The sequence below is a fragment of the Thamnophis sirtalis genome, unplaced genomic scaffold (genome assembly GCF_051295495.1).
Source record: "Thamnophis sirtalis isolate CommonGarterSnake01/CBP01778 unplaced genomic scaffold, rThaSir2_p1.2 scaffold_1, whole genome shotgun sequence".
Taxonomy (NCBI): Eukaryota; Metazoa; Chordata; class Lepidosauria; order Squamata; family Natricidae; genus Thamnophis; species Thamnophis sirtalis.
In genome coordinates this window covers 49,028,207-49,055,582 of record NW_028261381.1, presented here as the reverse complement: position 1 = coordinate 49,055,582, position 27,376 = coordinate 49,028,207, and the positions used below count along the sequence as shown (strand labels likewise).

Here is a 27,376-nt window from a genome sequence, read left to right as displayed (position 1 = left end):
CCTGACTAAAAACCAGGAGATTGTCGCGTCTTAGGTCCAAAGTCAACTGGTTGACTTTGGACCCATCTCTTTCTCTTTCTCTCTCTCAGTCCTAGAACAGAGTTAAAGGAAAAGTACTTCTGAAAACATTGCCAAGAAAACTGCATAGAGTTATCCAGTGGGTTACTAGGAGACAAGACTGGCTCAAAGATACACACAAAAAGAAAAAAAAGAAAAATAGTGGTGGCAGCAGAAGACATTAACTGGATTAGAAACAGAGATGACTAAGCACAAAACTGAGCATGAAAACAAACTGAAGGCAACTAAACGGGGGGGGGGGGGGAAATATATGGTTGGTATCTACATTTCATAACAGAGAGACTTGTTTCTCCACTATTGCTTCAGGTGGCAAGTGGTCAATTTATTCAACCTTTCCCTCAGAAACAAGAGAATAACATGTCCCCCGAAAGATCCATGTAGATCATTTTTAAAATATATGTATTATCCACAGTGCTTTAAAAAGTTGATGGTAGTTTTTAGGTTTCCAAACCAAGAAATTACTTGAATAATCAGAATGTGATTCTGTAGAAAGAAAGCCTACAGAGGTCTTCTCTTTCAAATAATACAATTCTATCTACATTGTAAAAGATCGAAGGATGGACGAGACGTGAGGCGGCGGAGGTAAGTTGAACAGTGGTTTATTGCAAACAGAGCAAGAACTATGTACAAACAGAATTCAGCACCTCACCCTGCTTGACAGCTATTTATACGGAGCTGTCAAGCAGGGCGACCAATGGGAGTGCTTCTGGGAGCCCGTGCTCATCCAGCCGTGCTTTAGCCAATCAGGCGCAGCTTGGCTGTTGCCGGCTGTCAGTTATAAGTCGAGGATCTGCAGCTGGTCATAAGTCGAGGACTTTATGATTGGTTGCAGGTCGAGGACTTAGCATAAATCTACTCAGAACTCCCACTGAATTCAGTGTGGATATACTCCAAAATTATGGGCCCAGAACAGTGGTGTAAAAGAACTTACCCAACATAAACCTTTGGAAGAAGACAATGGGCCAAGTCATCATGTTTTCAGCCCTGAGGAAAACGCTTTTCCAGTTATTTTATCTACCAAATCAGAGGTGGTATTCAGCAGGTTCTGACCAGTTCTGGAGAATGGGTAGTGGAAATTTTGAGTAGTTTGGAGAACTGGTAAATACCACCTCTGACTGGCCCCGCCCCCATCTATTCTCTGCCTCCCGAGTCCCAGCTGATTGGGAGGAAATGGGGATTTTGCAGTAACCTTTTCCTGCCATGCCCACCAAGCCATGGCATGCCCACCAAGGCACGCCCACAGAACCAATAGTAAAAAAATTTGAATCCCACCACTGTACCAAATGTATATAAAAAGGTTTATGTTGGGTAAGTTCTTTTACATCACTTTTCTTTCAGGATTGGTGTGTAGACAGAGATGTTCCATTTAAGCTGGGAGAACATAAATTGCCCAGTGAATGTTTAGGCTGAGTTGTTTTTAACCAAAGCCTTACTGGTTCAAATCCAAATCTAATTTCACATGGTTATTGGAGAAATCTCTTTGTCATCCTAGGCTGGGGTTGATATTAGGGCTGCCCTTTCCAATATCCCAAGGAAAAGCATGTTTTGCTGAAAAAGGGAGACATTTTTCAAATGGTTAGCATCTTACATGTAAAGCTTATATTTAAAGTTTAAGCTCTACTTTTGCAAGAACAAGGAATTATAAAGGAGTTAAGTGCAATATCAAAACAGAACAATAAGTTTCTTAGTTGTTCTGGTCGTAATACAAAAAAAAAACATAACCAGATGTTTTCTTTTCAATTCTGGATTATTTTCTGATGCTGCCAGAGTCTGCTTATAGTCAAATCAGAGCAGTGCCAATGTCTCATTTGTTGCCTTCTGTCTTGCACTAACAAATACTTCGTGGTAAATATTTTCATCTCTAGTATCTTTTTGTTGGTTGGAAAGAAATTTTACTTTCCGCCAAAAAGAACTAAAAGTAAATAGCTACTGCAAAACTTGCAGGATTGGCACTAACAATATTTTGCAACAATTTATCCCCAGAGGAATAACTTCCTAGAGCTTTGTAATACAAGCCATGTGATGAAGGCTTGATATCAAGGGGAATGGGAAGTAACAGAGTCTTTAAAATGATGCGTTCTTGTCAAACTACTTGATGTGATGGAACATGTTTGCAGAGTAAAGGTCATCAGTTCCCTTTCCTTATATTTGCAGAAAAAGCTGCAGTCAATTCTAAATGGTAATCCAGTAAGGTTCCATCTAAAAGGAACTGTAGGAAATATAAAGGATTTAATTGAATTAATTTCTTCCTAACCTTTCCTTAAGACATAAAATTTGTTATACCGTACTTTATTCTCAAAACAATTTTTATCAGGAGTTTTAGGCCAAAATGACTCACCCGTGAGGTTTTATTGGCTAAACCCAAGTCTTGCATTCTGTTTCTTCCATATAAACCTACTGTAGCTATTACCTGCCTTCCTAAGGTTACACACCAAGATTGGTCTTTTTGGTGTGATGGGGTATTGCCAGTTTTGACTCCTGGACAAATTCCTGCAGTTTTCCTGGCAAGGTTTCTGAAGTAATTTGCCTTCTTTGTAGGGCTGAGAGAGAGTGACTGGCGCAAAGTCACCCAGTGGACTTCATGTCTAAAGCAGGATTAGAACTCACGGTTTCCAACTTTCTAGCCTCGTGCCTTCACCACTAAGCCAAACAGGCTCCCTGGCTTTCTTTAATGCAGTCTAATTTCAAAATTTATCGTGGGGGTGATTTCCTATTCATTAAATGTATTTATTTGTATCGCTACCATCTCACTCATGTGACTGGCGGTTTACAAGGATTTCAGCCCAGTAAAAACAGGTGGGTACAGCAAGAACCTGGAAGCATGCCAGAAGACAATCTGTTGATACTTTCTTCCTATGACCAACTACCAGCATCTCACTTGCCTTAGTACTATATACAATGGGCACATTTAACAAGCAGGCCATTTAGACTGCGTAGTACATCCCTTGACTTGCCCAAGGAATGCCCATGAGGCACACTAAGGAATTCTTATGTAGAAAGAGGAAGTTGGAGAATGATGATTTGAGGCATGCTGGCTTCCTATTTGTTTCTATGCTTAGGTGAATGTAGAAATCCTTAGAAATGAGGTGATCTCCAGACAATGAGGGAGGTGTTCAGATATTGGTGTGTGTGTGTGTATGTGCGCGCGCACGCAGCACACACACATACACACACTATATTGCCAAAAGTATTTGCTCACAACTGCTTCTGATTATGTGGATGGGTGAGTGAATAATATATATAAAGCTAGATTAAAAAATACTTCATATCCAAAGCAGAAAACAAGGAAAGACATCAGTGTACACATAATGTCTCTAGCCATTATCTCACTATAGATATAGCACTATTACAGATTCTAGGAATTATTTCCAAAGTGTTTACATGAGATTGTTTTTATCATTCTAGCCACACACGTAAGTACTTCATTCTGAAGCTTAATATTTCAAACCATGTACTTAAACTTTGTGTTAAAAGCTAAACTAATTGCTTTATGGTGAACCACATGCCCATGTTCATGCACTCACAAATATACACACATACATATATATTTTGGATAGATAGATAGATAGATAGATAGATAGATACACACACACATCACTGTGTGATATATATACGGTGTATATATGTGTGTATGTATATGTGTGTGTGTGTATGCGTATATATATATATATATATATATATATATGTATGTATGTATGTATGTATGTATGTATGTATGTATGTATGTATGTATGTTATATTTATGCTGATAAATAAATAAAGGTATATGTATACACACATACATATATATTTTGGATAGATAGATAGATAGATACACACACACATCACTGTGTGATATATATATACGGTGTATATATGTGTGTGTGTGTATGTGTGTGTGTGTGTGTATATATATATATATATATATATATATATATATATATATATATATATATATATATATATATATATATAATCACACATAGACACACACATAACCATATCCATTTCCAACTGAATGAATACTGCAATCTTTAAGAAGTGAAAATCAAACGGACTCACTGTGGAAAGATTGCAGGCTAAAATAAGTAATAGAAAAGAATGAATATTCTGCTGAAAATTGGACTTCCATTTCAGATATACTTTTGGATCTGAATTGCTTCTCCTCCTTTTTTTGCTGCTATAATCTAATTTTAGACTGTAAGATATTTCTGTCAGAAACACAGTAAACCGAAAAGTAAGCGATAGCACCATCCAAGTACATTATAAATAAATAATGATACAGACTAGAATGCTAATGGCTATTTATGATATGGGAACAACTTTAAAATCTTGAAATGTGCAAGTCCATATTTATCTATTAAACTCTCCACTTTAAAAAAAAAGATTTGACTATTGGAGATTGGAGTCTATCAGTACTACTGAATGATAATTATGAAAGCAATTCAAAGGTACCACTGGCTATCAATGCTAGAGAAAACTGTTAACTTTTGCCTGCCTTCTTTATTGTCATAGACACTATAAGGCAGCGATGGAGAACCTTTTTGGCACCGAGTACCCAAAACGGAAGGCATGTGCATGCGTGTGCATGTGCGCCTGAGTGCCAGAAACCTGAAGACCAGCTGGGTGGCACACATATGCCTGTTTTTGGCTGGGGTTTTTGGCTGTTTTCAGGTCATTTTTGAGCCCTTTTTCAGGCTGCTTTAGACCCAGAAACCAGCCCAGAAAATGACCTGTTTGGGGACTTTTTTGGGGGGTTGTTTTCTGGCACTCTAGCACCCGTGAAGACTAGCATGCATGTCAGAAACCAGAAGAGCAGCTGGCAACAGTACACGTGCTTCCGCACCTGCGCACAGCATGCATAGCGCCTGTGCGATGCTCCACTGAGCAGATGGAGCGTTGTGGAGGCTCTCAGAAGCACCAAGACACATGCGCGTGCTGCGCGCGTCCATGGCAACGCCGGCAAGCCCGTTCCCACCATACTGGTGGGAACGGAATCTGCAACCCACCACTTCATGTAATGTTCAACCAACTAGGTGTATGCTGCTCTTCTTTTCCAGACTAATTATCTGGAAAATGTACAGAAACTGTGGGTCTTCATGGGACTGGCCAAATAGTTAATCTGGGTATAAAAATGAGATGTATAATCCAGCATATTTGGGAAAGTCCACACTGGCAAAAGCTCCTATTATCTTCGGATATGTTACTAATTTGAACAACTTTTAGAGTTCAAGAAAGGCAGAAATTCCCAAACCTAGGTAATATTGCTTGATATTCTTATGAATCAATAGGCCTTTTGTGTTTATACGATACTTTCAGGCACTCAAAATTAAAGTATTTTAGCATTATTCAGTTGGAACAGGATATAAAGCACAATGTAGACTCCCCTCTCCAAATATTAAATGAAAGTATGTTTTCAAAATGAGGATCAGTTAGCATGCAATTTAGTTCTGTAATATAGCAAGGTTTCAAAAACTTGGATTTGTCACAACAGCAGCTGTTTTCTACTCTTAATTAAAGCAACCCCAGCCCCATTTTTTTCTCATTACTCTGCAAATATGAAAAAAGGTGCACGGCTTTAAGAGCTAAATTGGGTTTAATTAGCAAATCTGGATCATCTTCACATAGAAAGCTGGAAAAGACCAGGCTGTTTTAATGAACACCAGAGAAGTGTCACACTCACACTAAATACAAAACAGTTCTCCCCAAACATTTAAGTGCGTGCAGCAGCCCTACTACTAATGATAGCCCAAGCAGTTTCCAGAACTGCTATTTTGGTTTTGGATCATATTTACTAAGTAATGTTTGGTGGATATTTCATTCACTTTCCAACATCATTACAAAAACACTTCTTCTATTCCAACAAAACATTAGCTATTTCCAGCTGTTCAACTACAAAGAGAAAACCTCGTCATTTGCTTAAAAGCATTTATTTTATTAATTTTTTAAAAAAAATCAGGTTGTTAAATGTTATACACCCATACAGTATTTTCAGAAGCCCTTTGATAGATGAGCTTTATGCTTTATTGATGACTGACAAGTATCAAAGAAATCCCAACAAGTAATTTCTAATTGCTCTGATTTAGAAAGGGTTAAGCAGACAGAGAAATAGGCAATTATTTATATTATAGAATGCATAATAACAAAGTTGGAAGGGACCTTGGAAGTCTTCTAGTCCAAGCAGGAAACCCTATGCTATTCTGGACAAATGGCTGTCCAATCTCTTCTTAAAAACCTCCAGTGATGGAGCACCTCTAAAACTTCTGGAAGGAAACCGGTTCTCAGTGTCAGGAAATTTCTCCTTATAAAGGAGAATACTTGTAGCTCAGGGTTGACATGAGGGGTCCTTGGTGCTCTCTGAGCTTTCTTTCTTTTTTCTTGCAGATGTTTCATTACCCAAACTAGGTAACGTCATCAGTGCTAGTAAGGGGCACAAATTGAGAGATATAAACTTTGAGGAATGTGCTTGGCTTAAAGAAACACAGGCCACAATAATTACACTGAACAGCTCAGCTGGACAGCCATTTATCTGAAATGGTGTAGGGCAGGGCTGTCAAACTCCTGGCCTGGCCACGCCCACACCCGGTTTAGTGAAGAGGGAAAAGTCCCAAAACGTGATGATGTGAGTTTGACACCACTGATATAGGGTCTCCTTCTTGAGCAGGGGTTTGACTCAGTGGTGAGTTCCGGCAGCCACTAATGCCAGTTCGCTTAGTGATGCGCCGCATGTGCATGCACGCTTGATAGAGCAAAAAACAGGATGGCACTGCCTACAGCGCCTCCAGGAAAACCAGTTTGGAGGTGTGGCAGGCCTGGGTCACAGCCGGTTTCAGTGACCCAGGCTGCCAAGCTACTACCGGTTCAGTCGAACCTGTAGGAACCCACCACTGGTTGGACTAGAAGACCTCCAAGGCCTTTTCAACTCTGATGTTCTATGAAATCGTTTGCTGTCAGCCTTATTCAAGAGTGACAGTGTCACTCTTATTATTCAAGACACATACAGACAGGCATACAGACACCTCAATTTATATTTGCAATGAACTATTTAGGAGGGAATTAAATTATTAGAAGGTGTTTGCTGATCCTGTCACACTACACACCACAGGAAAGAATGGTAACCAACTACCGTTGCAAGACGTAGCAAGAATCTAAGGACACCTGTTAACTAATTCTTTTTTAGAAAAGTTAGAAAGCCTTAATTAAGAATTGGTGACCATTGTGCATCAAGAATAAAACAATATTCATATTCTTTTGTAACATTTTCTTATTCTGGCACAATGCAATGGAGGAGGGGCTAATGGATGGATCATCTTTCTAACAAAGATGTTGCAAGCACAATTACAAAAAATTAAATGTGGAAAAAAGTGAAGTAGTCAAGCACAAAAAGCTTCGAGAAGATGCGGGTGTGGTGGGAGAGAGTTTAGAGATCTTAGGGGGGGAAATATTGCATTTATCGAAATTACACCCTGCCTCTACTAAACTAAATGAAACATCCAAATTCTCACCATCGATGCTGGCAGTCTGCTACTATGAACACCAGCAAAGAGCAAACAGAAACTGGAAATATATTATCCTGTCTTGTTGTCCTTCAAGAGCCTGGCAGGATATTGTCTTGGCCTCCTGTGCCCCTTTTATGCATTCATGCTTATTAAAATGCACAAAGCACCACAAAAAGGCCCACTCCCTTCATCTCCTCCAACTCTGGCTACATCCCAAAAACGTCAAATGTACAATTCAAATTAAGCGATTTTGGCACACAGCTAAGATGGCAACCTTCATGCTGCGGTTTTCTGCAATTTGTTCACATGGGCACATACTGTTGGCATCTTAATTCAAATTTTGTTTAAACTATCAGATAAAACTTGGCCAAATAAATATTTTTCTTTTATTTTGCACAGAGGAAACAACTACAAAAGTATCCCATTCTGTTTATATACATTAATTACAGATTTAATATTCTCACTTCACTCCATAGACTAGTTTGCTAATTGGCATAAAAGATGCTAATTAGTCATCCAACTATGTAACATAGGTCAATGACAGTAGAACATCAACAATACGTGTTATAAAGTGAACCCTAATACATACGTAGAGTCACTCTTTTATTTTTTTAAAAATGTGATATGGATAGATAACAAATCATTTGTTATATGATATATTCTCAATATACTCTTAAAATATTAGGATTGTAATAAGGGAAGGTTCATTATTGGTACCTTTAAAAGTAAAATTAATATCTATGGCCAGGTAGGAAATCAAGAATGAGAACACAGGGCAACTTCTGAAGAAAAGTCAAAACTTTGGCTCAAAATACTACAGGTAGTCCTCGACCTACAACCACATTTGAGGCCAGCATTTCTGTTGCTAAGTGAGACATTTGTTAAGAGAATGTTGTCCCATTTTATGACTTTTCTTGCAACAGCTGTTAAGTGAATCACTGCAGTTATTAAGATAGTAACTGTTGTTAAGTGAATCATGTTTCCCCATTGATATAGCTTGTCAGAAGGGGATCACATGATCCTGGGACCCCCATAAATGTGAGCCAATTGCCAAGCACCCAAATTTTGACCATATGACCCCAGGGATGCTGCAATGGTTGTGAAAAATTGCCTTTTTTTCAGTGCTGTTGTAACTTAAAAGTGTCAGTAAATGAACTGTTTGGAAATCAAGGACTACCTGTAGAATTTAATTCATAGAAAGATTTTTTTTATCCTTTCATGTGCTTTTTTTTAACATTCAAGTGCTGTTGAAGGCCTAAATAATCTTCATGCAGATTGATCTTTGTCTAGCCTGATGTTTTAAATGCTTTGTCTAATCAGGTATGGGGAATTCAAACACAAAAATAATTTTGTGTAAATATAAGTTTTCTTAAACTTTGAAGGTAAAGAAAAAGCTTGGAAGGCCTTGAATGGTGGGGTTTCTATTCCTCAAATGAAACATGAATATAACCCTAACCCAGGGGTGGGCTTCAAAATTTTTAGCAAGGGGATCTCTGCCCGGTTGCTCGGTGGGTGTGGCCCTTTTGGTGTGGCCTAGTTGGCCTCCTGCATCACGATGGGTGGAACCTTTTTTCCCTCCCCGAGCTCCAGGGGCTTTCTTCAAGCCTCTGGGAAGGCAAAAACGGCCTCCCCAGGCTCCAGAGGCCTACTAAACTTCTGGTAGGCCTGTTTTTCACCCTCCCCAAATCTTCACACATGCCCTGCACTTACCTGCATCCAAAATGGGTCATGTGGGGACTCCTGGGAGGGGAGGGGTGGGCAGGGCCAACCAGGAGTGGGATTTGGGGGTTCTCCGAACTGCACAAAATCTTAGCTAGAAGTTCTCCCGAACCCCTGCGAACCCCCAGCAGCCCACCCCTGCGGCCTAACCCTAACCCTGGCAAAGATTAAGCACGAAGGCTTTCTGGGATAGGATTAATCAGTTTTTCCCTGCAGGGACAAATAATCAATGTTTTCAAATATTTGGTCAAATGTTAAAAGTATTCTGCAATCTCTATTTCTCAGTTTCTATTTTAGTCTTAATTGCAATACTTCACAATAGAAGTGCTATTTAAGAATGACTTATTATATGCGTGTTTAAACATCAGGTTATCTGGAGGCAAGGATGACATTTCTCTTCTCATTTCACCATGTCAATTTAATTCAACTAGGCGTGCTTCTATCTCAATCCAGCATACAAACCATATTTTTCATTCCACTTCATCTCATATTAAAGGATCACTGATTTCAAATATTACTGTACTTGTGTTAACAGCCCATTTAAATTGTTACAAAGGAGCACAAAAGTAACAATGTATTTGCCCTCTTCTTTCATTATCTCTGGAATGAATTCAAAGGTTCCAGAATAAGCACAATGGAGAACGATTTAAAAAAATATCATTAACTGGAAAAAGAAACTCACTTTTTTATCAGTTCTCTCCCTCGCATCTACACCTACACATTCTTCCACTTCATTATTTTCCATCTCCAGCATAAACAATGCAATGGAAAAATACAAAAACAGACACAAAGGGCCCCTTGGTTATATAGGTTTGACACAGAAGAAATAGTGAAAAGTTGATTCACTTATTTCTTTGTTCAATAACAACTTGTTCACAGAATTATCCATACTTTGCACGCATTGTACAATGAGGCTGACTGCGCCTTGTCAGATCTGGAACACATGAGCGTGCCAATACAGAATCAGGATTGCAGAAATCCCTATATGCTGAGAAGGCCAAAGAACTGGTGATTATTAATTAATTAAGAACGCTTTTTTTCCTTTGTAAAGAAACCAAGCCTGTTGGGTTCTCTAGAATACACTGCTCCAATCCCCTCAAAGGTTCAGAGCATGGTAGCCATTCCATAAACAGATATAAATGGCCGCTCCTGTGGTAATTTTAAATACTAAAATCTATCCTCTAGTCTGCTTATGCAAAACAGGGTTGAAAGAAAAGTTGGAACAAGAAGATGGTCATCAGCCCTTGCAAACATCAGGGCCTTAAGAACGTCCTTTTCCGATCTCTCATTGGCACATTCTTGGATCTGTAATTGGATAAGCCAACAACAGCCAAGTTGTTTGCACAAGAAGACAGAGTTTAGTACTCCTTGGAGTAACAATAACAATGACACTTATTGAATAATCAGCATAGGGGTAGGCTTCTGGGGGTTCGCAGGGGTTCAGGAGAACTTCTAGCTAAGACTCTGTGCAGTTTGGAGAACCCCCAAATCCCACTCCTGGCTGGCCCTGCCAACCCCACTCCTCCCCTCCCAGGAGTTTCCACGTGGCTCATTTTAGATGCAGGTAAGTGCAGGATGCACATGGAGGCTTGGGGAGGGCAAAAAATGGCCCTAACGGAATTTCAGGAAGGCTAGAAATGGGCCCATTTCCAGCCTCCAGAGGGCCTCCGAAGCTTGGGAAGGCGGTTTTCGCCCTCCTGGAGGCTCAAGAAAAGCTTCTGGAGCCCAGGGAGGGCAAACCCCCACACACCGTGGTGCAAGAGGCCGACTAGGCCACACTCACCATGGCCACACCCACCGAACAATTAGGCAGAGAACCCCTTGCTAAAACTTTTGAAGCCCACCCCTGAATGAGAGGTACCAGTAGAGGGCACAGCTAAGAGACTCAGAATATCTGCTTTTGACAATTTGCTATGTAGTCCCAGGGAAGAGTCATTTACTTAAAACATAGTATAACTGCACATGATCCTCAGTTACAAAAGATGCTACGAGGTCTTAGTAGAAAATGTACTGCTCAACCATCGTCAATATTTTAGTTGTTTCCCCCCGGCATTCCAGGAGAAATCAGCAAAGAGGTTAATGCTGGGAGGGACCAGGTAGCTTTCCAAAGATTGCTGGGCTCACTCATCAGCCTGGCTGGTCTAGCCAATGCTCAGGGACAATAGCTAACAAACATCTGGAGGCCATATGTTGCTCACTTTTCTTTGGAGAGCTGTACAACCTCAGCACAGAGTTCCAAATTCTTGTGCCTCGGCTTTACCAATAGAAGTCATCCGTTGCCCAAAACAATAAGGAGAAATCAGCCAACAAAGCACAAAGAATCATCTTAGGTTATCTTTCGGTTTAACCTGAATGCTCATCATATATCCCATGCTTAATTTAATAAATTTGCACATGAGAATGGGTTTAAGAGTGATGCTGATATTCTTGTAAGGAGTCAGCATATCTGTGGGAAGGCAAAAGTGATGGGCGGTAGGAATGAAGCGACAAATCTCGGTGAATTTTGTTGCCTTATATAACTCAAGAATTAACTCAATTGCCTGGCAAGCTGCATGCTGTGCATTAGCTGACTGGATTTAAATAACCCAAAGTAGATGGATAAGTTGGAAGCATCACGTAATGCACTCAGAGAATAACCTTGGAAGATGGGAAGAGGAGCCACAGCTGAGACAACAGTCTAATAAATAAAATCTGAGTCCAAAGGAGGGAGGGATGGGGTCAAGGAAACAGTCTCAAGAGACCCTCCCTAGTTCCCGTAAAGTAAAGGCGGGGGAGGGGGCTTGCAAGGCTTGAATATTACTGCAATTTTACAATAAAGGTTGTGTTAGTACTCATGGTTTTGTATCCCATCTGAACTACCTTGAAAAGATGACACATTGTGAACGGAAGCAGAGGGTGCCTTCCTACCTCTCTGCGCCTGCCATCATTGTAATTGCCATCTCCTTCTGGAGCCTCATCAATGAAACGGCTACAGGATCAATTGTGTCATGATTTTACTGGGAAGGATTTCCCCCCCCCTCTTGGGATTGGATCTCAAAGATTTTGATGTTCCAGAGATATTCTGTATTTTAATGTGCTCAAACAATATTTCTTGCCAGGCACAAAGAATCAGGACCATGCTTAACTTCCAGTTAAGCTGATTTATTGCTCATGCCTATATACAAGAATCTCATTGAACTGACAGTCAGCACTAAATTGGTGCTAGATAAAAATTAACAGAATTCAAGAGGGGCTGGATGCGGATCGCTTGTGAGAATGTAATGTTTCCAGGCTGATTCCTCTTTTGACTCTGCCCTCAGGCTCTGCCTCTTCTTCTCTTATATTTCTAGACTGATGTAATCATCTGGGCAAACAACCTATTTGGGACCAGCCATATTAAAGTAAATTAAAAGCAGAACAAAACCATGACCACCCAAAGATTTGAAGGCAAAATGTCCAGTTGACATTTATCTTTTGAGGAAATTGGATTTTAAAAACAAATAAGCAGAGCCTGATGCAAATTCAACATGTCCGTTTTGTTTGTTATTTTTTTTTAAAGTTCTACCCTAACAAGCTGCTGCATTTCCTCATTTGCTTCCAAACATTGAAGATTAAATCTGGGGCAACTCCAGGGGTTGCCAAAAATGATTTGGCTATGTTATGTGCTGCCATTCCTGCATCCTATTATCATTTCCACAGATGGCTTTCTAATTATCCACAGATAAAGACCAGTCATTTAAAAGATTCTGTATATACAGAATCTGTATATATACAACTCATGCGTGATGTTGACAGATTCATCCAGATGCTAGACAGTTGCTTCTCCTTTGAAAACGAGCCCTTTGTTTCCTGGATAGTGCTTTGGTACCTTTTTCATCTTTTTTTTTAAAAAAAAGCTGTCCGAGATTTAATTCTTCCTGCTATATTCATGCGAGCTTCAGTTAGATCCCTTCTCACACAACAAATGGGGAAATACTTCTCTGCTATTTTTATCACTCTTTACAAACAGACCTACGATGAAGAGTAAGCATTATTGTATTAGCTTAGAAAGCATCCAGCATATTTTAACACATTTCTTTTAAAGAGTGAATTTACAGTAAAGGTTTCTGAAAAGTTATGGTAATACTACAGAAAATGTTAATTTGGTGATTTTTTATTTTATTTTACAGCCAAACAGAATAAATCTATTGAGAGCCCTTTGGCCAATGAAACTTGTGTAAAATGCAGTATTAATTAGGAAAAGATTTATTAGCTTCAATCATGACAATATTAAAAAAAAAACATGCCTTAAATTCATAGGTATGCAAGGGACAAAGTTCTTTATTATATATGTCAGGTTTTATAGGTATGGAAATGAGGTACAAGTTGCATTGCATTTGATACAAATACAATTTGCTTTAACTTTGAAGATTATTTAAATTAAGAGACAAAGTGGAATTTGAGAAACATATTTAGCGATGGAGTTGATGTTATTGTAAGATATTAGAAATTAAGGGTGATTAGTGATATTGTTTATGTATTAAGAAGAAAATAAGTTTAAGATATGGGAAGAGAATAATATAGCTGATATTGGAAACAGAGATATGATGTAAAATGGATTATGTATATGAGAAAATGTAAAAGAAAACATTTGGGCATCACTTTGTTCATAAAATATGTAAAAAAATTGCAATAAAAAACCTTGGGGGGAAAAACAAATAGTGTTTGTTTTGAGTGGAAATGTTCCCAAGTTTCTACAGAATAGAAAATTCTGAATTTTGCATAGCCCAGATCTGATGAAATTAGCCACGCCCTCAGTGTTCCTGGAGCTTCATGGGCATGATATCCATCAACATGATGTCTTGCTGGGCAGGAAAATATGAGAAGGGAGAAAGCAGGAGGTTTCTGCACTGAAGAAAGAAGAGGAATCCCAAAAGGGTGCATAGTAACTTAATATTTTAATTTATTAAGCATGGGGGGAGGGGGAGGCAAGATAGGCAAAAGAAAAGAAACAAGAAAGAAAAATAAAACTTGGAAGTAAAGAGACCAGAAATTTATCAGCAACATAGAATTAGGTTCTTTTTTCCTCCCAGTGTTTTATTAATTGGTTTTAAAGAGAACTTTAACAGGCTGCTTTAGGGCAGCGATAACTCCAGACAGTTCTCTTCTCTGCTCTTCACTCTGAAGAAGACGGGAAGATACGCGAGTGAGCAACTTGGAGTGAGAAAGAGATATTTGCCAGATTGGGATGCTAACAAATTGTTTGCAAGAACCCAAGAGCCAAATCACACTGACAATCTCAAGACAGACACACACACAGAGCATTTTCTTAAAAAAGAAAAAAAAGGAGAAGGACATAACTCAACAATATTGAAACTCCAAGCATGGTAGTATTCCCTTCAATCTAATGCATACAATAAAAGCCTCCTTGCTATAAGTAAAAACCAAAAAGAGTATGCCACTTCCTGCTGTTTATGTCAATGCTCATTATAACTGAGTGGTCTAAACTTCTCATATTTCACGATGTTAACCTCCTTAGCAATATGAATAGAAGCACGCCATGTCTAACCCCTTTTCAGAACCCCTGAAGTGAAATTATGTTAAAACAGACTAACACACCTCACTTTTGCTCACAGTTTTTAAATAGTTTTTAAACAGAAATCATAAATAGTTTGCCAGAAGTGTCATGAATTAGAAATATCCCAAGCATAAGAAAGAACTGATAATATCTAGATATGTTAGCTATACAGATCTTCACAAAGAGTTTATTTTTCTAAGAAGCCAATAAAAGTAGATATTTTTCCCTATTTCCTTCTTATAGCATCGCTGGAATACTTGAGATAAAGCAATTCATAGATCAAGGCAGGGATTTAAAACTACTACTTGGTTTCATTGATTCAGAAATGAAAAAAACTAAAATCAATATGGACCTATACAAGAACAAACTTACTGAGTGATGTTATCAAATCACCGAATCAATGCAGCAGATAAACTTAACTGAATTATATAAAACTTCCTTTTTACAACTTTGTAGTCCCTATTTGGGTTATGGAGCTGAGCATTTTATTGGGCAGATATCCTTCCTGACATCTACATGGAGTTCACAGCAGATATTTTATTTTTGCGTCTTAGGAGAGAATATCTGCCACTACCTAAGATTAAACTCTCAACCTTCTGAGTGGGAAGCAAGTGTCTTCACCACTAGACCACCATGACACTCAATTTAACTGATTTCTATAGTTGAACAAAATGATCAGAATCAGAATTTTTAATTAAGTGCCACCGAATCAAACACATTTCCTGATGGCTGCATGGACAAATAGAGGTGCTTGCCATCTCATTGTGCTTTAGTGACTATCTATCTGCAGCTCTTCCAGGGACATTAATGAAATCTCTTTGATTCCATTCAACCAATTTATCCATCATCTTCATCTCCTATTTGCCCCACAGAGTCATTTGTAATAGTCTGTCATCCACTGGCATTGAATACCCAAAGTATGGCAGTTTCTGCTCGCTCACCATCCCGTTCAAGATAGGAGTCAGTGCTTATTTGGTCCATGATTATTGGGTTCCTCTTGCAATTCACAGCATTCTTTGTAACCAACTTCAGATCTATACTTTGAAGGCACCTTCTCAGTCTTTCTCAGTGTCCTGGATTCCCAAACATACATTACATACATACAAGAAATACTATTGTTTTAATCACTCTGTTTACCACTTTGTCTTCTTCATTGTTAACCATAAGACAACTAGGATATTACCTTCAACCTGTTAATATTTAACATTTACATGAATTTTTCATTTTCTATTTTACTTTCTGAATATGTTCCTACAGATTTCTTTATTATTGACTACAGTAAGTACATAATTCTGATTATGTACGTCCAACTGTTGTCACTTCAGCATCATAATTTGATTCCAACTATCATCAATTCCAATTCTGCTATTGTTATATTTGTTGTCCAGGAGGAAAACATGCACCCTTATTATCCTTTTCCTATTCTGAATCATTCTGTATCAATTCGATTTTCATTGTAGATTCTTGTTCATTGTGCTGGTTCTTCCAAACAGTAATCATGTGTTTTTGTGTGCTTATGAACTTTAATATATTCCACAATCCAAGATAATCAATTCCACAATCCAAGATAATCAATGCAGTATTATTAGGTTCAGAAAGTTTTAGAGAATGAGAAAGTCAAGATCTTGTGGGACTTCAGAATCCAGACATACAGGCACTTGGCCCACAACACACCTGACATAACAATAGTTGAAAAGAAAAAAATATGGTTCATTGACATTGCAATACCTGGAGATGTACGAATTGAAGATAAACAGCAAGAAAAAATCATAAAGTAGCAGGACTTGCAAATTAAAGTTGAGCGACTGTGGAAAAAGAAATCGTGTGTTGTCTCGATTGTAATTGGAACTCTTGGAGCAATACCTAAAGGGCTATCTCGCTATTTGGAAATTTTAAATTGATCAGACTTGAACATTCTGATTCTACAAAAAAACCACCCTACTTGGAACAGCTTATATCCTCTGACATTACCTTAACAGTTCCTAGGTCCTTGGCTAGGACTCGAGCTGTTGAGCTACCAACCAGCCCCAAAGGCTGTGAATCTTACCAAAGATTAACAACATAATAATAAATTAAAGCTAACCCTCCTGTTTACATTCTCCATAACTATCTGGTTTTGTGTTTAACTGGGATTATGGGGGTGGGAGGTGGGGGGTGGGAGAGAGAAAGAGAAAGGAAGGGAGGGAGGAGGAAGAAATTATTGAAATAGGATGATAGATTGCACATTCCCTGACATCTCTGATCTTTTTTCAGTCTCTAGACTGTACTGTTTAGTTCACTATGTGTTGATGCTTTATCTTATCTCCAGCAACTTTAAACAATTTAAGGTTTACTTCATTTTCACCTGATGCTTTCCTATGTGATAGTTGGTTTATTGCTGTCATACCTCATCTTTTGTGTTTATTATGTCTCTTTTGGGATTATTCCTGAGTATTCCAAGCTTCAGAGCCAGTTTGGTGTAGATAGTTAAGTATCTGGTTAAGAAAGCTGATGAGTGTGAGTTCTAGTCCCACCTTAGACATGAAGCCAGGAGGGTAACCAATCACTCTTTCTGGAAGCAGGCAAGTCAAACCACTTCTGAAAAAGCTTGCCAAGAAAACTTCATTGATTTGTCCAGGCAATCTCCAAATTGGACGTGATTGAATGGCCAAAAACAAAATCCAAGTTTCACTCTAATTCCCCACCCCCCCTGTGATTTCTTTGAACTTTTTGAAAGGTGCTCTCATTTTCACTGTCTTGTTATTTTCCTATGTGGATCTTCTTGATTAAGTCATTTTTCCTATTGCCCTCTTGCTTCAAATTAAAAACTGGTGTGCATCGTGCCTTTTTGATTGCACAGTGCTTTCATTTTGTGCCTTTATTTATGATATTTTTCTCTGCAAACCACTGGATTTTCTCCTCTATGAAATTATGAGACTATTCTTTCTTGCTCACTTTTCAAAATAACCCTAATCTCTTTTTATAATTTTTCAGGTTCTCTTCTGAATAATTTAATCAATTCCTGATAAAGGTCTATGCTTTGACTGTATGTCTTCCAGGTCAATTCTTCCTGACACAGGTACTTTTTAATTTGCTAAGTTTAAACTGTGTACTTCGCACCTGTAATTTGTGGTCTGTTCTATAGGTAGGATTAATTTATGTTGACATAATATCTACAGAATTCCCTGCAGTGTAAGATATGGGTAACATTTGCTAACAGTGGATATTATTATTATACAATTGTATCACAGCAGCCAGTTGTTTCACCGGATTTGGCATTGGTTACTAGTCGGGCCCACCCAGGGGCCTAGGACGTCGTAACGTATTTTCATAATATGCGTGCAGATCCAAGCAGTGCGGCTTTTTGCATTTGACTGATGGTGATTTTGTCAATTTTTAACTGTTTTAAATGTAATTCCAGTGCTTTTGGAATAGCACTCAGTGTGCCAATTACCACTGGAATTACCACTGCTGGTTTGTGCCATAATCGTTGAATTTCAATTTTTAAGTCCTGGTATTTCGCAATTTTTTCTTGTTCCTGCATAAATTCCAATGGATCATTTGTGCTACTGAATTGTGCTGCAATTTATAATCAGTCTGCACGATTTTTTACAGCAGCTGAGTATGTGATCAACAGTTTCATCAGCTTCTTTGCAAAGTCTGCATTTGGCATCATCAGAGGATTTTTTGATTTTGGCCTTACTGGCATTTGTGCGGATAGCTTGTTCTTGCGCAGCCAGGATTAGTGACTCTGTTTCTTTCTTTAATGTACCTGTTGTTAACCATAACCAAGTTTGTTCACTTTCCACTTTATCTTTTATTTTTTCCAGAAATTGGCCATGCAGTGCTTTGTTCTGCCAACTCTCCATTCTTGATTTTATCACATCTTTTCTGTATTCTTGTTTCGTCTGTTGGGCCTTCAGTAGATTTTTGTTCTTTACTTCGATTAATAGATGTTCTTGACTTTCTTTTAAATAATCAGCCAGTGCATGTTTTTCTTCTTCAACTGTTTGCTTCACTTGTAATAATCCTCTGCCACCTGATTTTCGGGGCAGGTACAGTCTATCAGTATCACCACGTGGATGTAAACTGTAGTGCATTGTCATTAGTTTCCTGGTTCTTCAGTCCAAAATGTCGAAATCAGCTTGTGTCCAGTTAACTATACCAGCTGTGTATCTTATAACTAGTATTGCCCAGGTTTTATGGCCTTGATTGTATTTCCACCATTCAATTTAGATTTCAAAATTTTCCTAACTCTGTTAGTGTACTCTCGCCTGACAATAGTTTTTACTTCTCCATGCTTGATGTTATCCAACTGCAGAATGCCTAAGTATTTGTAGACTACATTTTCATTGCATTTAATTAGTTGGCCATTGGGCATTTCAATTCCCTCACATGCAGTGATTTTGCCCCTTTTTATGGATACAGTGGCGCATTTTTCCATGCTAAACTGCATTGAAATATTGGTGCTGAATGCTCAGACTGTGTTTGTCAATGATTGGATTTCTATTTCTGACTTTCCATAGAGTTTCAAATCATCCATATACAGTAAATGCGAAATTTTTTCAGCTTCTTTGGCTGTTTGGTAGCCTAATTTCATTTTTTTAAAGATTACTGATAGTGGGATCATTGCAATGATGAAGAGAAGAGGTGAAAGTGAATCACCCTGGAAAATTCCTCGCTTGATATTAACCATTCCATAGATCTCATTCCCTACTGCCAACTCAGTTCTCCATTGTTTCATCGCCTTTTCAGTAAAGGATGTAATATTTTTGCTAATGCCAGTTGTTTCTAAGCATTTTATGATCCAACTAGGTGGCAGTGAGTCAAGTGCCTTTTTGTAATCAATCCAGGCCATATTCAAGTTCGTTTTTCTGTTCTTACAATTTTCTAATATCATTTTATCAATTAGGAGCTGATCTTTTGTGCCCCTGCTCCTTCTTTTGTTGCCTTTTTGCTCTACTGGCAAGATGTAGTTTGTTTCCAAATAATCCATCATGTTATCTGCAATAATCCCTGTGAGTAATTTGAAGGTTGTTGGCAAGCATGTTATTGGTCTGTAGTTTTCAGGTGTTGTTCCCTTAGTTGCATCTTTCTGAATCAAGTATGTTTTTCCAGTTGTCAACCATTCATCAATTTGGCCCTTTTGTAAAATTTCATTCAGTTGCCTGGCCAATATTGCATGTAAACTGGTCAGATATTTGAGCCAGAAACCATGTAATTGGTCCTTTCCAGGTGATGTCCAATTCTTTACCTTTTTCACTCGATTTTTGACCATCTCAGTTGTTATTTCTAATACTTGCATTTGTTTGTTGCCAATGCTTTTCTCAAAGTCATGTATCCACTTTGCTTCCTTATTGTAGTCCTTTGCATTTTCCCACAATTCTTTCCAGAATTCAACTGTGGCCTGCTTTTCTGGTTTTTCACTTTTGGTGTCACCATTCACATTAAGACTTTGATAAAAATGCCATTGGTCTGATCGAAATTGCTGATTTTGTTTATATTGGATGATTCGTGCCTCATATCTTTCAATTTTTCTAGCTGTTGCTGTTATCTGCTGTTTTACAATCTCTACAGCTTCATTGATGTTTCTTGTATCCAATCTATATCTTCTGATTAGCCGATCTATGATTTTGTTGTTTTTAAGCGGTTGCTCATGCATGCTCTTTAAGTTACTAGCATCTGCCCTTAATTATTATTATTATTATAAAATTGTATCACAGCGGCCAGTTGTTTCGCCGGATTTGGCATTGGTTACTAGTCGGGCCCCACCCAGGGGCCTAGGACGTCATAACGTATTTTCGTAATATGCGTGCAGATCCAAGCAGTGCGGCTTTTTGCATTTGACTGATGGTGATTTTGTCAATATTTAACTGTTTTAAATGTAATTCCAGTGCTTTTGGAATAGCACCCAGTGTGCCAATTACCACTGGAATTACCACTGCTGGTTTGTACCATAGTCATTGAATTTCGATTTTTAAGTCTTGGTATTTTGCGATTTTTTCATGTTCCTTCTCGGCGACCCTGCTATCACCTGGTATTGCGATGTCTATGATTGTGACCTTATTTTTCTCAACCAGTGTGATTTCCCCCCTTTTTATGGATACAGTGGCGCATTTTTCCATGCCAAACTGCATTGAAATATCGGTGCTGAATACTCGGACTGTGTTTGTCAAGGATTGGATTTCTATTTCTGACTTTCCATAGAGTTTCAAATCATCCATATATAGTAAATGCGAAATTTTTTCAGCTTCTTTGGCTCTTTTCATTATTATTATTATTATTATACAATTGTATCACAGCGGCCAGTTGTTTCGCCGGATTTGGCATTGGTTACTAGTCGGGCCCCACCCAGGGGCCTAGGACGTCGTAACGTATTTTCGTAATATGCGTGCAGATCCAAGCAGTGCGGCTTTTTGCATTTGACTGATGGTGATTTTGTCAATATTTAACTGTTTTAAATGTAATTCCAGTGCTTTTGGAATAGCACCCAGTGTGCCAATTACCACTGGAATTACCACTGCTGGTTTGTGCCATAGTCGTTGAATTTCGATTTTTAAGTCCTGGTATCTTGCGATTTTTTCATGTTCCTTCTCGGCGACCCTTCTATCACCTGGTATTGCGATGTCTATGATTGTGACCTTATTTTTCTCAACCAGTGTGATGTCTGGTGTATTATGCGCCAGTATTTTGTCGGTTTGTATACGGAAATCCCACAAGATCTTGACCATCTGATTTTCTGTGACTTTTTCAGGCTGATGTTCCCACCAGTTTGTTGCTGTTTTAATATTATAATTTTTGCACAAATTCCAATGGATCATTTGTGCTACTGAATTGTGCCGCAATTTATAATCAGTCTGGGCGATTTTTTTACAGCAGCTGAGTATGTGATCAACAGTTTCGTCAGCTTCTTTGCAAAGTCTGCATTTGGCATCATCAGAGGATTTTTCGATTTTGGCCTTAATGGCATTTGTGCGGATAGCTTGTTCTTGCGCAGCCAGGATTAGTGACTCTGTTTCTTTCTTTAATGTACCTGTTGTTAACCATAACCAAGTTTGTTCACTTTCCACTTTATCTTTTATTTTTTCCAGAAATTGGCCATGCAGTGCTTTGTTCTGCCAACTCTCCATTCTTGATTTTATCACATCTTTTCTGTATTCTTGTTTCGTCTGTTGGGCCTTCAGTAGATTTTTGTTCTTTACTTCGATTAATAGATGTTCTTGACTTTCTTTTAAATAATCAGCCAGTGCATGTTTTTCTTCTTCAACTGTTTGCTTCACTTGTAATAATCCTCTGCCACCTGATTTTCGGGGCAGGTACAGTCTATCAGTATCACCACGTGGATGTAAACTGTAGTGCATTGTCATTAGTTTTCTGGTTTTTCGGTCCAAAAGGTCCAAATCAGTTTGTGTCCAGTTAACTATGCCAGCTGTGTATCTTATAACTGGTATTGCCCAGGTATTTATGGCCTTGATTGTATTTCCACCATTCAATTTAGATTTCAAAATTTTCCTAACTCTGTTAGTGTACTCTCGCCTGACAATAGTTTTTACTTCTCCATGCTTGATGTTATCCAACTGCAGAATGCCTAAGTATTTGTAGACTACATTTTCATTGCATTTAATTAGTTGGCCATTGGGCATTTCAATTCCCTCACATGCAGTGATTTTGCCCCTTTTTATGGATACAGTGGCACATTTTTCCATGCCAAACTGCATTGAAATATCGGTGCTGAATACTCGGACTGTATTTGTCAATGATTGGATTTCTATTTCTGACTTTCCATAGAGTTTCAAATCATCCATATATAGTAAATGCGAAATTTTTTCAGCTTTTTTGGCTGTTTGGTAGCCTAATTTCATTTTTTTAAAGATTACTGATAGTGGGATCATTGCGATGATGAAGAGAAGAGGTGAAAGTGAATCACCCTGGAAAATTCCTCGCTTGATGTTAACCATTCCGTAGCTCTCATTCCCTACTGCCAACTCAGTTCTCCATTGTTTCATTGCCTTTTCAGTAAAGGATGTAATATTTTTGCTAATGCCAGTTGTTTCTAAGCATTTTATGATCCAACTATGTGGCAGTGAGTCAATTGCCTTTTTGTAATCAATCCAGACCATATTCAAGTTCGTTTTTCTGTTCTTACAATTTTCTAATATCATTTTATCAATTAGAAGCTGATCTTTTGTCCCCCTGCTCCTTCTTTTGTTGCCTTTTTGCTCTACTGGCAGGATGTTGTTTGTTTCCAAATAATCCATCATGTTATCTGCAATAATGCCTGTGAGTAATTTGAAGGTTGTTGGCAAGCATGTTATTGGTCTATAGTTTTCAGGTGTTGTTCCTTTAGTTGGATCTTTCTGAATCAAGTATGTTTTTCCAGTTGTCAACCATTCATCAATTTGGCCCTTTTGTAAAATTTCATTCAGTTGCCTGGCCAATATTGCATGTAAACTGGTCAGATATTTGAGCCAGAAACCATGTAATTGGTCCTTTCCAGGTGATGTCCAATTCTTTACCTTTTTCACTCGATTTTTGACCATCTCAGTTGTTATTTCTAATACTTGCATTTGTTTGTTGCCAATGCTTTTCTCAAAGTCATGTATCCACTTTGCTTCCTTGTTGTAGTCCTTTGCATTTTCCCACAATTCTTTCCAGAATTCAACTGTGGCCTGTTTTTCTGGTTTTTCACTTTTGGTGTCACCATTTACATTAAGACTTTGATAAAAACGCCGTTGGTCTGATCGAAATTGCTGATTTTGTTTATATTGGATGATTCGTGCCTCATATCTTTCAATTTTTCTAGCTGTTGCTGTTATCTGCTGTTTTACAATCTCTACAGCTTCATTGATGTTTCTTGTATCCAATCTATATCTCCTGATTAGCCGATCTATGATTTTGTTGTTTTTAAGCCGTTGCTCATGCATGTTCTTTAAGTTACTAGCATCTGCCCTTAATTTTTTTATTTTTTGTTCTAAACGGATTTTCCACTTTGGCTTTGATGCTTTTTCTGTTGTATGACTAGGTACTTTAATTTTAATGCCTAGTTCATTAGTGACTATTACAGCTGCGCTGTACATTAACTGGTTTGTTTCCAAGATGGATCCCGGTTCAATTGTTGAAAACACTGCATTAACCATTTTCATGATAGGGGCCAAAATTTTCTTCGGCACAGTTTTTAGTGATGGTAAACGTTGCCTTTCCTCATTAAGCAGAAAATGCTCCATGATCTTATCCTTCAATTCTTTTTGTTTTTGAGTTAGTATTATTATTATTATTATTATTATTATTATTATTATTATTATTATTATTATTATTATTATTATTATTTAATGTGTTCTGACCTAGGCTTCCTAAGAGCATGAAGCAAACTCCTTGCCCAACAAAAGTCCCTTTTATCAATTTACTGTGAATTCTGCTCATTCACATCCAGCAAAGGGAGGATTTAGCTATTCCCTTCATCTGGCAACTCTGTGCATGCGCACACTGGGAACAAGCTCTAGCTGTTCATCTGCCTCACTGATGTCAGACTTTGAAGGCAGCTGATAACTGGCATACAGCTCTGGCCCCTTCTCTGCCACCAACACAGTTCCTCCCCAACCTACTCACTGTCTGAATCTGCTGCCAGCTCTGCTGGCTGCTGGCGGGCCACAATGGCACTGGTAATAGAGTACTATAGCATCCAGTACTCCATTCAAATGCTAACATTTGGCAATGCATAAATTGGTTCAACTTCTCCCATTTTTGTTGCTCCACCAATGATCTTCACTTTTTCTACTCAGCATATGAATATTTTTATTTTATTTGCATGACTGAATATGCCATGTGTTGGAGGATTTATTCTACCCATGTAGACTGTTTTCATCTATAAACCACAAGGTCTCATGTTGTCTTGCATGGCATTTGAAGTTCTACTGAATCACTCTGGGAATGTTTCCAGACAGCCAAGTCATCAAACTATAAAACATATTTTCCCCCAAAGCAAAAAACAAAACAAAAAATCCACCCTTAAACAATACTGTACAATTTACAGTCCAAACCTCCAGACAAGAACATACAAGCTTCTACCATCAAGTACTGAGGGGAACTTCTTTATCGTTCTATTATTAATATTATTTTGTGCAGAACAATGCACTCATTACCATGTTCTCTTCATTGTGTCTAATTATTCTACTGCTTCACTGTCACTGATTGTTTTTACAAACCCTTTCTTTCCCTCAGGGAAGTCTTGTTTTCCTGTGTTTGAATGCCACCGAATGTAATCAGAGCCAGATTTGATGCTTCTAAAACTAAGCGGATTTTATCAACTTTGTCTGTCATTTATAAAAAATAAAATAAGTAAAAGGAGAAGCCTAGGAAAAGGAAGGATTCCTAACCTGTAGCTCTCTAGATGTCCTATGATGTTTGGATATGGTAAAACGTTTTTATCCAGCTAATTTGGAGAAGCTTAGTTGGCTTTAAATTATAGTCTAATAAGTGCAGAACTGTTGATTCATTCCTTTCCCTACTTTAACAATTTACTTCTCCTATCCCCCATTCTAGTTTAAAGTATGCTATTATTTCCATGTTTATTTGAGAACAGAGGGTGGTGAGAGCAACTTTTAATAAACGAAACAAACCAACAAATCAACAAATGGTGATCCTTCCTATCAAACAAGGCTTTGGTGACTTAGGAACATCTATTCTTGTGCAGTTTATCTCACATTCAATAGGTCACTTTTTATGGGGTTTGCCAAAGAGATTTGTCTGGTACGAATAAGTGTTTCTTACACCAGTGTTACTAGAACTGAATCAAGTTTTTTTCTTTTGTACTTGCTAGGAAGAGGCTCACCATATAATTATTAAATAAAGCAGTAGTGTCCAACCACGGCAACTATAAGACTTGAGGACTTTAAACCCCAGAATTCCCCAGGTAGCTATGTCTTAAGGTTCCAATATTGGGCACCCATGCTTTAAGGGTTATTGTTTGAACTTTTCTGTTCTATGTCTCTCTCCTTCTTTTCCAACTTCCTCAGCAGGAATTCTTGAAAATACATCTAAGCTTTCACTGTAAATAAAGGTTAGCATCCCATAAGGCCTTCTGAATGAGGGTGGTGAGGAGGAGGAAAAGCGGAAACTGAGTCATCAAATAATCTTTTTGCATTTCCTCTCAGTTTTCTCTGCAGTCATTGCTATAGTTTTCAAATCTTTTTTTTCTCCTTTCATTTAAACTTTGAACTGTGTCTTTACAGGAATCATGTGTGGGCAGCATGACTCAGGCTCAGCTGATGATATAAATCTATTTTTGTACGGTTCATAAAAACCGTGTGCAAGTCCATTTTCCTGTATGATATTTTGTTCTTTGACCTTAATAGTCAGCAAGATTGAATAAAGTCCCAAAAGCCCTGGAATCAGGCCACTACATCTTACTCAAATTCATAGAAGCCCTTCCAACCTGCCTCTTTTCATGTCCATTATTTCTGGGAATCTTCATGTCCCAGAACTCTAGACACAACATCCTCTGCACAATATTTCCATGCATTTCACACAAAGTGTCTTTGCCAAAGGAAAAGCATGCTCATAAAATCTGCAGCTTGCATTCCCTTCTTGCATATAAAGCCAGTCTAAGACTACAACCTCAGGCAAGCGAAAACATTGTATACAGCATTCTCCCTCATATTGTTGTGTGGGTTCCCTTTCCCTTTCATGTATCTCTTAATCTCATTACCTATCAGGTAATACTTATTACCAGGGAAGAAAAAAACCCATCTAATTTCTCCTTGATTAATGATAAATTTTCTCGCCCAATGGAAAATATTACACTTATTTTGTGTAGTGAACATTAAATTTAAGTCTGACTCCACTTGATGACAATGCACTGTAGGTACCAATGTAGTAAGTAAAAATGCATTAACTTATAACTTTAGGAAACAATCCCGTTGTGTGGCTCCCAAATGAATATACGTTTAACATAGCGAAGAGAAAGGATAAGAGAAACGTAAAGTCTCAATCTTTTATTCTTATGATGAACTAGCACCTTTCGTAAGATGTATTTGAGTGGTGGTCAATAAATCAACTAAATTAGCACAATGAATTTTAGGAGGGGCTGCCCTTGAAGACCATTCAGAAGTGGTCCGAAATGCAATGGCTCAAAAGGTAATGGAATCATCTTGATTTGTAACACCTCCACTGAGATAATACCTCCACTGAGAGAAATAGGCTTCCAATATAATTCAAGGTGACCTTATACGGTCTTTTATAGCTTAGGATCCAGGCATCTTTGAGACTGCAATGCCCATTTGTAAGATCTGGTAGGGAAGGCTTGTTGTAGATCCCAACCCGTAGGGAATGGTACCATTATGGACCTTGAGGATTACTCTTCTTTATAGCTGAGTCTACCTAGAACTGCTTACTTACTCTTGGATATAAAGATGTCTCTATCTCTTTCTAGTGTCTTTTAGAGGGGCTTTGGAAAGGACTTGTACAACTGGATTGCACTGGATGACACATCCCCAAGTGATTCCTAATTATTGTGTGTGATTACTATGATTGTAAAGTCATAGTATGTTATGATATCTATTTTAGCCCTGTTGTTATCTCATGCCATGCC

General features: G+C 38.2%; 1 protein-coding gene across 2 annotated transcripts in view; it reads right to left on the bottom strand.

Annotated features, from left to right (window-relative positions):
• The window catches only part of ITGB5 (integrin subunit beta 5), a 90,980-nt gene that overhangs the window by 20,048 nt on the left and 43,556 nt on the right, over positions 1–27,376 (bottom strand). The window lies entirely within an intron of this gene.